Source organism: Artemia sp. Qi Xiang Cuo, chromosome 15 (genome assembly GCF_049724085.1).
Source record: "Artemia sp. Qi Xiang Cuo chromosome 15, ASM4972408v1, whole genome shotgun sequence".
NCBI classification, from domain to species: Eukaryota; Metazoa; Arthropoda; class Branchiopoda; order Anostraca; family Artemiidae; genus Artemia; species Artemia sp. Qi Xiang Cuo.
The window spans coordinates 20169914-20184013 of record NC_142808.1 but is presented as its reverse complement, the minus strand read 5'-3'; the positions used below and the strand labels follow the sequence as shown (position 1 = coordinate 20184013).

The 14100-nt window shown below is 33.0% G+C and overlaps 1 long non-coding RNA gene across 1 annotated transcript; it reads right to left on the bottom strand.

The window, feature by feature from the left end:
- Positions 1 to 689: 689 nt before the first annotated feature.
- Positions 690 to 11142, bottom strand: LOC148943428 (uncharacterized). The gene is made up of 3 exons (XR_016142997.1): positions 10996 to 11142; positions 5006 to 5200; positions 690 to 954 (listed from the first exon to the last, which is right to left on the bottom strand). It is a non-coding gene; the product is annotated as an uncharacterized LOC148943428 (long non-coding RNA).
- Between the last annotated feature and the right edge of the window lie 2958 nt (positions 11143 to 14100).

The following is a 14100-nucleotide window of genomic DNA, read 5'->3' as shown; positions in this document are numbered from 1 at the left end:
ATATATATATATATATATATATATATATATATATATATATATATATATATATATATATATATATATATTAACTGTATATATACATATATATATCAGGAAATATACAATAATCATTAATATAAAAAATTTCTGAGACAACACTGGCTAATCATGATAAAACCAAAAAGTAGTAAAAAGAGAAAAACGAGAACTATACAAGCCAGTGAAAAAATCCTAGTTTTCTCTTTTTTTATGCTTTTCCCAAATACAATAATCACTTATATGTACACGGCAACTCTTTTTCTGTTCTGTAATGATATAGTGTAAACTGTTTCGAAGCACAAAAAGAAGAGAAAAGGGTGAGTAACACATTTAATTACATCTTTGATGATAAAAATGTGTAATCATTTACTTGACATTTGTGACCACATGAATACCCTGTTGGATATTCATACTCTTTTTCTGTGCTAATGCCTGTATACAGGGTCTTTTAGAATTCCTTCAGCAATGGTTTGAAAATGCTACCTAATTTTACTATTCAGCTCAGTCTTTTGTTTTTCAGATTTTATGAGTTATTGATATTTTGTTACCCAACAGGGGTCAAAATGGCAGAAAAGTATAAAATCAAGAATCACTTATTGCATATACAGTTGAAGAGGCTGTTTTGAGAGAAAACCAAAAGATTTTGGATCAACACGTTTATTATTTTTACTTAAAAAAAAACTTATCTACTTTGAAATTAATGGAAAAAACAGTTTTGTGAACAACAGGCTAGACTTTTGGTCTAAATCAAGCAAACAGGAAAAAAAGGCAAGGTTTTTGTAGAAAGTAGATTTTGACAGTTATGGAGATAGATGATCCAACATTACAGGAATAGAACAACACTCTCAATCTCTTCCTTTTTGTAACAAAGTCTGATAATTGTGTTTAAATGGTGAATCCATGTGTTTGTAAAAGCAAGTTGACCAATTATCTCTAAAAAAGGAAATATTTACTTGTACAAATGCAATGCAAAACAAAAGAAGGAAGGATTCAGAGACCAAATTCAAACAATGCAATTTTTCACCATGATCCTAAACTTGCACATATTTCCCAATGACAGTGGCTTTAGATTGGTTAATTTAAAATCAATTAGTTTTCTATATTTCCATTAACAAAAACAAATTTAAGTATTTCTAACTGCCTCCATGATTTATTGGAAAAAAATAAAAAAGGACACAAACACTTGTTAACACATCTACAATACTAACACACGACAATAGTGTAGGCCTAATACTAATTTTTTACTTATAAAGGCCTGAAATATAAACTTCAATGGAAATCAAACCCCAAATGTGACACATTTATTCGTCCTGTTTTGCTTTTAGATTTTTTGTTACATTAGTAGCCTAAGATTTATAATAAGCATAGAAGAGACATCCTTCAATCCCATTTGTACTGAAAACATAAGATTAAAAAAAAAACAAAAAAAAACAGCTGAATGCTGCAAATTATTATTTGTTTTTAAGAAGTCTAATTACAATTTTAGCCACGGTTTATTGCAATCTGTGACTCCAAACCCCCCTCCAAGCATAATAAAGCAAAAAAAAAAATTCATTTTGAGAGCCATTTTCAGTCTTTTTGAGACTATAATGGACTACCCAGCATTTGAATGCAAAACAAAATAGAATCTTAAAATCATATATAAACTTGCTCAATCACTCTGACAATCACTCTGACGAGGGAAGCTCCATCTACAATCAAATTTAAAAGTAAAATATACATTTTGCAGATATTATGAAAGCAGATATTATGCAGATATTATGACATTTTGCAGTCATTTATGAAAAAAAAAGAAAAGAAAAGACGTCTTTTATCTGTTGGTAAATGTATTTTCGTACCTACTCTATCGTTTACTCTATCGCAAATTCGTCCTTATTTTAAAAATTTCTTTCGAATTTTTGTTTTCTCTCTTAAAAAAAACAAAAAAAACTTTATTTTCAATTCAGTTCAATTTCTTTTCAATTCTTTTCAATTCTTTTCAATTCTTGCAACTCGAAAATACCTTGCAACGTTTATACGGTGGTGTTGAGAAAATCTAAGTCTAAAATATCCACGAGGTGTTAAATAATTGCTTGAGTGTCTTATTGATAAAATTTATTACTTCATATGTTTCATACACCAGTCTGTTCAGATGGTACCAGTTAATCTCTTGTGGTACAACTTTGGTAGGAAAACTGGTATAGTTTATCTCAAAGCGTTGGCAACGCTGGTCAGATGCACATTCTTGAAGGATAGGAAAAGGAGATTCTAGGATCCATGGTTCAAATTGTTTTTGTACAAATTTTCCAAAAATACCCTTACATTTTCGTGTAATTCACTCGTTTCTTGTAGCTTTGACCCCATCCATGGAATAAATACCTGCATTTGTGCTTAGTCTAGGCCAAGACAAGGAAGTGACTAAGAAAAAGAAAATGCAATTTTTTGGAAGTTGTGAAATATGAGAAAAAAGACTATCAAAAGCAAATATAGGAAATTTAATGACAATATGCTGTACACAGCCAGAAAGCAACATATAAAAACATAAAGCATACGACCTGACCTATACAAACAAACACAATTCATGTCTTTAACGTCCGGTTGTAATAATGTTGTATGATAAAAAAACATCCTAAATGGGGGACTACCACAAGAACATAGGGTTCACCTATAGCCAATTCTTAGTTAGATATCTAGTTGTCTAGTGTTTGGCTGTAGCATAAACTGCACATATTTGTAGAAGTAGATTCCTAAATAGGAAACAATAATACGTGGTAGGAAGGAGGGCAGGGCCAGGCAAAAATCATAAACAGATATGATGACTTGTATCTTTTTTTCTGTATTTGTCAGGCTGTGTCCTTTGTAAGAATGTTGATATTTAGTTCAGTCGTAGAAATTTTTTTACAAATCTTTAAATAGTTATAATTTATTGCAAAAAACAGGCGCAAGCTCTTCCAATTCTCTATGAAATGAGAAATTAGAAAACGTACTAAGTCCGCAAAAATGTCGTGGCTATCGAAAATAACCTATAGCTTTAGTTACTATGAGCACAGTCGTATATAGGATTTTTATCCGGGGAAGGAAGGTGGGGAGAGGGGGGGGGGGGGTAAATCTAAACACTTTTAAAAAGGCATCAAAAATGTGTTTAATGTTTTTGAAACTATTTTTTGAATTGCCAAGCTATTTTACTTACCAAAATAAAAACTTCTTAATTTGGTTTGTGGCTTTAATATGAATATTTATTTTTAAATTAAGATTTGTTTTTAAAATCTACGTAATAACTTCATATGATTTCAAAATTGCAGAAATTTTCAGGAAACAAGACGAATATATATTAAAAAGTGAGTTTACTTTCATTAGTTCTCTCCAATCTCTTTACTGTTTATCCTATTTTGACAACAAAAATCAACAATATCAAGTGCCTCTTTTGAGTGCCCAAATATCATTAATTCAGTTTTGGACAAATTTGGGCCCAAACAGTTACAATCTAACTGTGTAATAAGGGAATTCACTAAATTTTTGGAATGTTTATTCATTAGCATGAGATAACAATATTGTTTGTCAGTTTTAAAGGTTCTATGGGTTAGCAAGACCTAAGAAATTCATTTTGAAATTCAAACTACGTTAAATGGAGCACAATCATTACACTTATTCAATAAGTTATAGCAAATAATTTGTTGAATGCAGGGGAAGTTGCATTTATTGCTACAACCATGATATTGAAAACAAGTTGACATAGATTACAGTCCCTTATCCACTCGTTCTTTCCACCTTTCAGTTTCACTTCAACGTGCTATCATTCTCCTACAATCATAATCAAACCTTCTTAACTCAGTCCCTTTTTTCTTCTTCCTTCTTTTCCATACATATTCACATAGTTTCATCACAATCAACACCACCGCTCGCTCTCCTCTCATGTCCAGGAATTTCTACATTTAGTTTAATCAACCTTATCTTATCTTCCTCCGTATTCCAAATTACTCCATGATCTCTTAAGACACTAAAACACTTATCTACAATTCTTTCATTATATTTACAATTGAAAAATTCATGATTCAGGCCATTTACAAATCCAATTTATCAAACTTTCTCCGACCAAAAATAACAAAAATTGTTAAATTACTTTCGGAAAATGTCCACCATTAAAAAGCGTTGCAAGCATCTTCTAACTTTTCTAATTTTTGACATGTTATTTTTTTTGTATGCTATATTCCACTCACTTATTTCTTTGAATTATTTTTTTATTTAAATAATCTCTTGATTGCTTATAAACTTGCCACATTGACATTTTTTTTAAATTTAGTGTTATGTTTTTTCGGTTTTCTGATTTTGTGTGATGCAAGAAGTGAACTTCACTTTCTAAGACCTTGCAATAGTCATTTGGAAATAAATATTATATTCTTTATTTTCCAAATTCTTTTAATTTACAGAGCCTTTAGTTTTGTCTTATATCTCTTTGTGCAGGTACATGTCGATAGCTGTCCGATGCAAAAGAATTTTATGGATTTAAACTCTTCTAGGTAGAGAAAAAGTCGTTAGCTGGTCGGGTTGTAGACGAACAACAGATTGAAAGACACTATTCTGAGGAAGACTTAAAGGAGCTGTATAGATTTGCACCAGATACGAACGAAAATCGACCAACCCCAAAGGTACCCAAAGATTCGGTGTTAGCTGGTTTATTACAGTCGCACAAGGATAGAATTGTGACCTTTCATGAGCATTTATGACTATTAGTTTTTTAAAAGCCTGTTTTGCATTTGATGTCTATTTCTTTTTGTTGTTGTTACTTTTTCTATTGGTGGTTTTCTTTAGTATTTTGACTCCAAAGTTCGAATTCGGTTCATTTGGGCTAGTGATAGACATTTTTTTCGAAATAAATAAATTACCTTATCTACACATAAAGTTTGGATAAGAGCCAGAGTCCAGTCCCTACGGACTGTAGTTTGTCCAGGCAATGTGACTGACCCAGAGTAATACTTAAGATAAAACAATGAAGAAAAATACTCACAATGTTCCAGAAAATGGAGGAGTTTGAGGGGGCGTATGAGAGTGCCTTGAGTGATACCTCAAAGTGTTAGTATTTGAACCAGGTGGAGTGGATGGAAGATTCTGTGATCGCCCAGTGGAGCCGCTTGCTCTGCTGGCATTGCCGGTTGATAGTGATGAGAATGGCTCTTGATCCGCTACTTGGAGGTATCCTTTTCTGAAAAATAAATTAATTTTTGTCATATTCATGTTACCATAAAAAAAATAGTTTACAGTACCTCACTCTCGTGTTGAAACTGTGCTTTAATTTCAGTTATTTATTTTTGTGACGACTAAACCAATTACACCACTCCTTATTTTTGGAGAAAATATTTGTGGTCTCTTTGAAACCTTATTGATTTTAAAACCAGATTACTCTTTAATAGTTACAACACTGTAAAACTGAAAATTTTACATCCATGGAAAAAAAAAGAAAAAAAAGCCCGTTTAATAAAGCTTGTGACTGATGGGAGGCAGCAATTGTTTTTAAAGGCTTAAAAAGGAAATCAAATAGCTGTAAAATGTCAATTAAAAATTATTGATAGAAGTTTTCTGATTGACAATCATACGGGCAAATTATGACTAAAATGTGAAAAATTATTTAAAACTAAACAGCACGCCAAAATAGTGTTTATTACTCGGTCTTGAGACATAACGAAGGCAAACGTTAATAAACTCAGAAAATTAATTAAAATATGAGAATAATCATAAAATATTATTTGTATACACCATTCATTATTTAAAGTTTAGGTCCAAAGGCAGGCAGCAATTGTTTTCACCATGTATTTCCATTTTTTCTTATTTTTCTCACCTAGCATCACTTTTTAGCTTATACGCTTCACTAAATTTCAAGTAAACACACTCATTGACTTATTAAACCTTCTCTTGAAAGAATCTATAGGTGGCTTTGATACAATAACATCCTTATTCGGTCACTTCAAGATGAAATCGCAGTGTTAGATATAGCCTCTCTTGCCTTGTTGTTCCTGCTTATGATTAGATATAAAAAAAAAACAGTTTTTTTAACTGAAAGTAAGGAGCGACATTAAAACTTAAAACGAACAGAAATTATTCCGTCTATGAAAGGGGCTGTCCCCTCCTCAATACCTCGCTCTTTACACTATAATTTTTTTATTGTTTTAAAAAAAAAAGTTGTGTGACAGATTCAAACTTTAGCGTAAAGAGCGAGGTATTGAGGAGGGGACAGCCCCTTTCATATACGGAATAATTTCTGTTCGTTTTAAGTTTTAATGTCGCTTAAAAAAAACTTGTTTTTTTTAATTTAATTTCTGAACGTTTTTGAAGTAATGCAGCTTTGATTTTGGCTCACCGTACATGAATAATTAAAGCGAAATTTGCATATTAATTTTACTTTTTTGGCTAAATGACTTCCTCAACATTTTGTTCTGACGTAACTTACGAATTAACTTACATAACGAACTTCTATATTCGTATGTTTTTATTACGTATATTAGGGAGTTTGCCCTCTAGTCGACACCTCGCTCTTTACGCTAAAGTTTGCATTTTGTTCGAATCACAAACCCCTGAATCACAAAGGCCGGTTAATTAGAATTGATAGCTCTTTTGAAACTACTAAAAAAAACTTTAGCGAAAACGGTGAGGTATTGACTTGGGGGCGAACCTCCTCATATACATAATAATTTCTTTTTGTTTTATGTTTAATGTTGCTCCTTACTTTCAGTTGAAAAAACTTGTTTTTTTTTATTTAATTTCTGATCTTTTTTTAAATAATGCTGGGAAATCTGCCCCCCCCTCCTTCATAGAAATGTCCATTCCCCCAAGGAAACATCCTCCATGGAAGGATCCTCCCCTGTAACCCCCTCCTCCAACTCCCCCCCCCCCCTCACCAGAAAAAAATCCCTCCTGAAACGTCTTTATACTTCCCATTAACCAATACTATATGTAAACAATGGGCAAAGTTCATAACTTCCAGCCCTTCCCCTGGGAAATGTGGGGGCTTAAGTCATCCTTAATGAGATATTTATTAAATTTTCGACTATGTTGAACAAAATGGCCATCTCAAAATTTTGATTGGGTGACTTTGCGAAAAAAATGAGCGTGGGAGGGGGCTAAGTTGCCCTCCAATTTTTTCGGTCACTTAAAAAGGTCACTAGAACTTTTAACTTCCGTTTAAATGAGCTCTCTTACGATATCCTAGGACTACTGGATCGATACGATCACCCCTGGGATAATAAAAAAAAAAAAAAAGAGGAGAAGGTTTGGTAAAGATGCAGAAAAGGAAGCCCTAATAAAAACCGATTATTTCTTACTGTCTATTGTTCAGTCTATTAAACTGTAAATGTGCATAGGTGCTTCTATTTGTATTTGTCGTCGGTCTTTTCACGTTGGTTGTTTTGTTTCAAATTTTGCGGATCTATCCAAGTCCAACGAAAACGTTTTTCAACCGCTTTTGCCGAAATCCCGCCGTTGTATCCAAAATTCTTATTTCCGTAATAAAAATAACTTGCAACCCTTGCCCTGAATGGTGCGGGGGAGTTTCCTCCTCAAAAACATAATTTCTATCTGGAAATCAACTACGCCGAACAAAATGGCTATCCCAAAATTTTGATTGGATGTGTTTCGGAAAATGGTGCCATACTACGAACTGTTTGATATATTCTAAGTTACTAATTCATTAGTCAGTTATCATAAACTGAGTCTGCATGTGCAACTGAGTCTGGTATATCGTATATTATAGGGGGCTCATTTTTTTTCTCTAAAGTTTTAGTTACTACTGGCTGTCGTAAATCGTTTATCACGGAATACTCATGACTATCCCTGTTTTTAAGCCATAATTTATAACCTCTCTAATAATCTACAGTACACCTACAACTAAGCGCTCGTCATGGTTGAGAGTGGGTGTTTCGTCTGCGCAGATGCCAAAGAAGTTAGCTTCATTAAATTCTGGTACGATTTTTTGAGCTAGCTCTGTTCCAACAATCGTAATCAATTCTTTTTGGCTAATATCCGACAGATAGCCGGTGACAATCGACTTGTTCTGGTTTTTAGATATTGACTTGTTCTGGTTAATTGATAGATATTTGAAATAAGATGATTTGACATTTTTTTTGGTTTTATGATAACTTACTAATGAATTAGTAACTTAGAATATATCAAACAGTTCGTAGTATGGCTAGTGCCCTTTTTAATCGTCGACAGTGATTGGAAGGCAACTAACACCCCAAATGCAAGGTGAATTTATGTACTTATAGAAAACAGCCTTCGACGCAACATCAATCCTTTCACTAACAGGCTGGAGTGAATCATAGGGAACAACTGAACCTGCCCGTTTGTAAAAAAGTTTGATTTTGAAATAAGAATTTTTTTAAAACTTGAAACTTTTTGCAATCAGAATCTAACAAAAATTAATTAAAAAAAAACTTTCCGAAAAAGAAGTTTTTCAAAGAACAGTAAAGGTAATTTTAAACTTAAGATCAGTAGATACAAATACCAGTTAAAATTCAAACTCAAAACAAGCATACATTATTACTAAAGAGTAAATGAAACCCCAAAAACGAAAAGAAATTAAATAAACAATCATAGCAAAAAAACATACAACAATTAATAATATAAATGAATAAATAAATCTTAAAGCAAGCAATATTTAAATTGAATATGCAAATCAAGCTCAAAACGAAAAAAAAAATTTCTATTGAAATATAAATGAAACCGAAAACGAACAGAAGTTAAATAAACAATCAATACAAACAAACATACAGTAGATGCTAATGTAAATGAATAAATAAAACTTAAAACAAGTGAAACTTAAATTGAATATGCAAATAAAGCTTGAAACGAACAAAAATCACTACAAACAAGAGTTTGGTTTTCGCCTCCTTCTCTCACTGTAAGAGCCAAAAAAACTACTGTGTCATTGGCACTTTACTGAAAACTATATATGTCTTGGACAGTCTTGGAAAGTATAAACAAAATCAAATTGAACATTTGATTTATAATGATATTAATTGTTGAAAGATTCATCAGTTCAAGATTTTATTCCGCGTAACTTTATTTTCATTTCCAATGCTGTAAGAGCTAGAAAAGAAAATATTTGTAATATAATTCGTTTTCAGTGAAGCGCCAATGACGTCTCAAAAACTCTGTTTAAGGGTTTTAGACCCTGGGAAACCGATTATTGATCTTAGAAAACCCACTCTTAGAAATTTCAGCCATCTTTGGGGCAAGGACAACCAGCAAGAAAAACAAATAAAAACCAAATTCAAAGAATTGGAAAAACAACAACACAGAGATTCAACAAAACAATAAACAAATAAAATCCTAAATTAGTAAAATTGAAAATTTTAAGCCCAAAAAACTTATTTCCAAGAGCGAACCAGTCACTAATATTTAAGAATAGCCAAAATCAATGCTATTTGCCCAATACTGAATAATTGACCTGTTTTTTTTTAATTTCTTGTTCTTCAATTTCCTTCAATTTTGTTTCTTTTTCGTTTCTTCAATTTTGTTTCGGATATAAAGGTCATTGCGTTTCGCAAAATTGAGATAAAAATATATTGTTTATAGTTTATTCCTGATGGGTAGTTCTATAAACATAGCAAGACCACCATACAAAAAGAGGAGAGTAGTTTTCTAACGGGGTGGGGCTTTAAAATAGCCTCTTTCCTATTACACAGGAAATCATTTTTGGTAAAAAATCGTTATTTTTTTACTTTAACGTTAGGGAGTGAGAGAAGGGGGAGGGGGCCCTAAAGAATCTAAAATACAGTTACGTAAGTTGACACTCTTCAAATTCATCGCACAAAGTAAGCTTGTGACATCAAATTTGGCCCAATGGTAACCTAATCTGTAAAAAGAAAGTCATTTTGGTAACAATTAATACATTAAAAAAAATGGTTTTTCATGCTGATTCTAAATATGTAAAATTCATGAAGTTTAACGTTTCCCATCAAAAGCTACGAGCCTGAGAAAATTCGCCTGATTTTCCAAAAAGAGGGGAAACGCCCCTGAAAAGTCAAGCAATCTTAACGAAAATCCCCATAATCAGATCTATCATATAGCCCTACTGCAGAGGTTTCAAGCTCCTCTGCAAAAATGTGGTATTTTGCATTTTTGGTCAGAAGAAAGATCAAGGATGAGTATTTATTATTATTAGTTGTTTTTTACCATGGGTGATTGTATCGAACCAATGATCCTGGAAGATTGGGAGAGGGCTCATTTGAACAAAATTAAATGTTCTAGTGCACTTTTCAAGTGACCAAAAACATTGGAGGGCAATGAGCCGCCTCCCACGCCAGTTTTCCCCCAATAACATACAATAAAAAAAAATGAAAAGAAATAAGAACCTAAGAAGAAAGAAACAGTAAGTGGAAAATGGTTAGAAACACCAGATCTATCAAAAATATTCTATCTCAACAGAACAATTCAATCTATGAAATTTTCGCACATGAAATTAAATATTTTTTTTTGTTTTAAATCTCTTCAATTTTAGAAGGTTGGACTTGGGTCAAAGTTTCAACTTTGAAAAAAAAAAAACAGAAAAAATAAAACGCACCGCTGTATTGGAAACTTCTTGGTTAGAGAGGAATTTTTTTTGAAATTTACGATAAGTTTATAATCAGAGTCACTAACACGGAAATTTATTTTATCTTTTGTAATTTTGATTTTTTACGTATTCTTTTTGTATTATTAAGTCAGCAACCGAGTTTGCTAGCCCATTACGTCTAGTATTTACCAGAAAAGACAAAGCATAAAACAACAAAAAAGAGAGAAAACACCACATGAAAACCTGACTGAATCTGACTCCATATAATTTGACACACACATAAAAAAATATATCCCAAGAATTCAAGTAAAAATGCCTAATAGGAGATTGGCTCAATTAGTAAATCCGCTCAAATAAACAGCAATGACATAGATTCCAAAGTAAACTTATAAGAAAAAAAAGAACCAAATATCTGCGAAAGAAAAAAATTTAAATAAAAAGTGTTTTACCTTCAGGGGTTTCCTCACATTTCAGGTCGTGGCTTGCATAAGCTGAGAAATGGTATTGCCAACAATATTCTCCCTAGATACACTAAGATTCACAAACTGGATTTGATTAGCAATCTCTCGCGGCAAGAAAGGCAAAAACCCGATGTTATCACTTGAAGCTGATTGCATCTGAAATCAACACTTTGATTTGTCTTACTTTGAAAAAAAAATGAGGAGAAGGTTACTGGGGCAAGACTACCAAACCTCAAAATTTTGATTGGGTGACTTTGCGAAAAAAATGAGCGTTTGAGGGGGCCAAGTTGCCCTCCAATTTTTTTGGTCACTTGAAAAGGCCACTAGAACAGTTACATAAACACAAATATGTCAAAATCTGATTGAAAGAAGCGTAAGATATTTATTGAAATTGATTCTTCAAAGCCCAGATTTCAAAGCGGGACTTTGAATTTTAATCACTCACATATTAATATGAAAACTTTACTTTATGGTCATATGATATGTTCTCTTACTTGACTACAAAAGCCAGAGTTTAAACTGGGGCAAGTGTACAAGGATTTGACCTTGTACATTTCGAAAATTTTTAGTTTTGGGACACAAATTAGTCGGAATGAGACCCCGGCGCCGCGCCGACGGATCGACCGAACGCCGCTGACGAGAGGCCCAGTCGAACGCCACCGGAGTGTCGTACCGCCGCCGGCGCTCCACAGGCGCACCGCCGCCGGCACAGGCGGCGGCGTTTGGTCGACTTCAAATTAATTTTGCGGCAATTCTTTATTGCGTCAACCGCAAAGTCGGAGCATTTTCTTCTCGTGTGGTTTAGTATGTCGAATTGCCTGATTAGAAATCAAGCAGGGCTTGCACTATCCCCGAATTTTCGGGTATTTTCCCAAAAATCTATACGTCACCCCGAAAAAAAATTTGGTTCCCCGAATCCCCGAAAATCACGCAATCACGGTGCCACCTTTAGCGATTTATCACCAGTGACTTTCCCTGCCAAATATTACTTTGCATACCATAATTTTTCACTACTCTCTTATTAATTAATTTTCGTCTCTTTTGTTACTTTTTATAAGAACCAGACAGATGCAATATGTAATTGCAAATATTGTAATATACACAGTTCTTCATATGTTGACAAATAAAGAATCGTCTTTATGAAATGAGTTTAAGTTATTTCGAATGCAGTTTCCTAATCGCTATTTTTTACATCAATCGTAGTCAAGAATTTTGTTTTCAAGTTGAATAGAATTATAGAAAATATTCACTACTATATAGCTTCAGCCTTCAGTTCGATTTGAAATTGATAGCCGACAGATTGTTTCTACAGTTGAATTGTAAGTTTGCAGATTTTTTTTATTTGCTTTTTTTATATAAGATTTTATTAATGTTTAATACTAAATTTTTTAACCCTGATAGAAAAAAAAATCTTATTTCTGAAAAATTTTTACTCCCCCCCCCCCCAAAAAAAAACAAACCTTCTATTGAGACAAAATTTAGCCATAAACTAAGCTATGTACAATGTTGGGGAATTAAATATTGAACCAGAAGTTACCCCAAAAATATGCTTCATAAATAAATTGTAAATTATTGCCTATAGGGGGGATAGAGGGCTATTATTTTTAAATGATAATACCTCACTTTTTTTTATTGAAAGCAGGGATGCCAAAAAGATAATTATTTTTTTCATTTAAAGTGGAGACGGAAGAAAATGATATCAAATTCCCTGGGAAACCATTGAAATATTTTGATAGGCCCAAGGCCCCCCATTAGGACTTGTTCATTGTCTTTGGTATTTTGCGAATTCTCAGAGGCTACTGGCCTAATTTGGCTTTTGTGTGTGCTCCCTTTTAATTAGATTCTTTGGATCTTATTGAATGCCACGGCGAATCTATGACTCAGTTTTTCAGTCATTTGAGGTATATCTGAATAATTTCGATATTTTTGTTGTTGTATTTGTACCCCTTTACTCATACCCTCAATTTTTTTTCAAGGAACAATAAGCTGTTAAACATTATTTTGCGTGTTTGTTTGAACCATAGGGTGACCTAGTTAATTATTAAGTAAATTATTTTTCTAATGAAAGCTGAGACTGTATCCTATCAAGGTGGTATCCAGAGGGGGGGGGTGGGAGGTATTACATTTAAATTGATAATGTCTCGGAATTTTTTTTATTGAAAGAAGGGATGCCAAAAAGTTAATTTTTTTAATTTATAGCAGAAACGGCATCCTATCAGGGTGGTATCCCGGGGGGGGGGGGTAGGGAGCTATAATATTTAAATGATAATACCTCTAATTTTTTTAAAGCAGGGATGCCAATAAGTTAATTATTTTTTTATTTAAACCAGAGTTGGCATACTATCAAAATGGTATCTAGAGAGGGGGGGGGCATAGGGAGTTATTATATTTAAGTGATAGTACCTTGATTTTTTTTTTTATTGAACGCAGGGATGCCAAAAAGTTGAAAAGTTGACAAAAATTAACGAGATTTTCGTTAGTTATACTTGATACAGTACTTGCATGGTTTTTTCGTTCAAAGGGAAAGGGACATATGCGTCCAACCCGTTTTTTTCCTTATTGATGAAACGGGTTTACTTTGAAAACATTCATTTATAAGTACCAGGCAGATTCACACTAAAACGAATTGGTGTGACGTTATATTAAAAGGCCAGGTCATAGTAAAAGCTTTCAGTTTTGGAGGTTCAAGGAGTAGTCTTTGACAGTCTTTTGACCTCAGAGTACTAGATGTTGCAACGTTCTTAAGTATCTACAGTGGTTTAAAACAATCGATCACCCCACAAATGATTACCAAAAATATGCAGAAATGTAACATTTGGAATGTTATAACACTTTTTTCAAAGCTTTGAAGAAAAGCAAAAAGGCTAAATACCCCTAACTACGCTTAAAAGCTATTTTAAAAAGAAACTCTTTGGAGATTTCTATGGAAATGACCATAGCAGAAGCTTTGAGCCTGGGTGGGGATCAAAGAGGAGTCTTTGAGTATTTTGACCTTATTGTTGCGACTTTCTTAAATTTGGTAATTTTTGTGTGCATTTGGAAATCAAAGCTTAAACTCAATAACTGATACTAAGTGTCCTAACATTTTGGTTG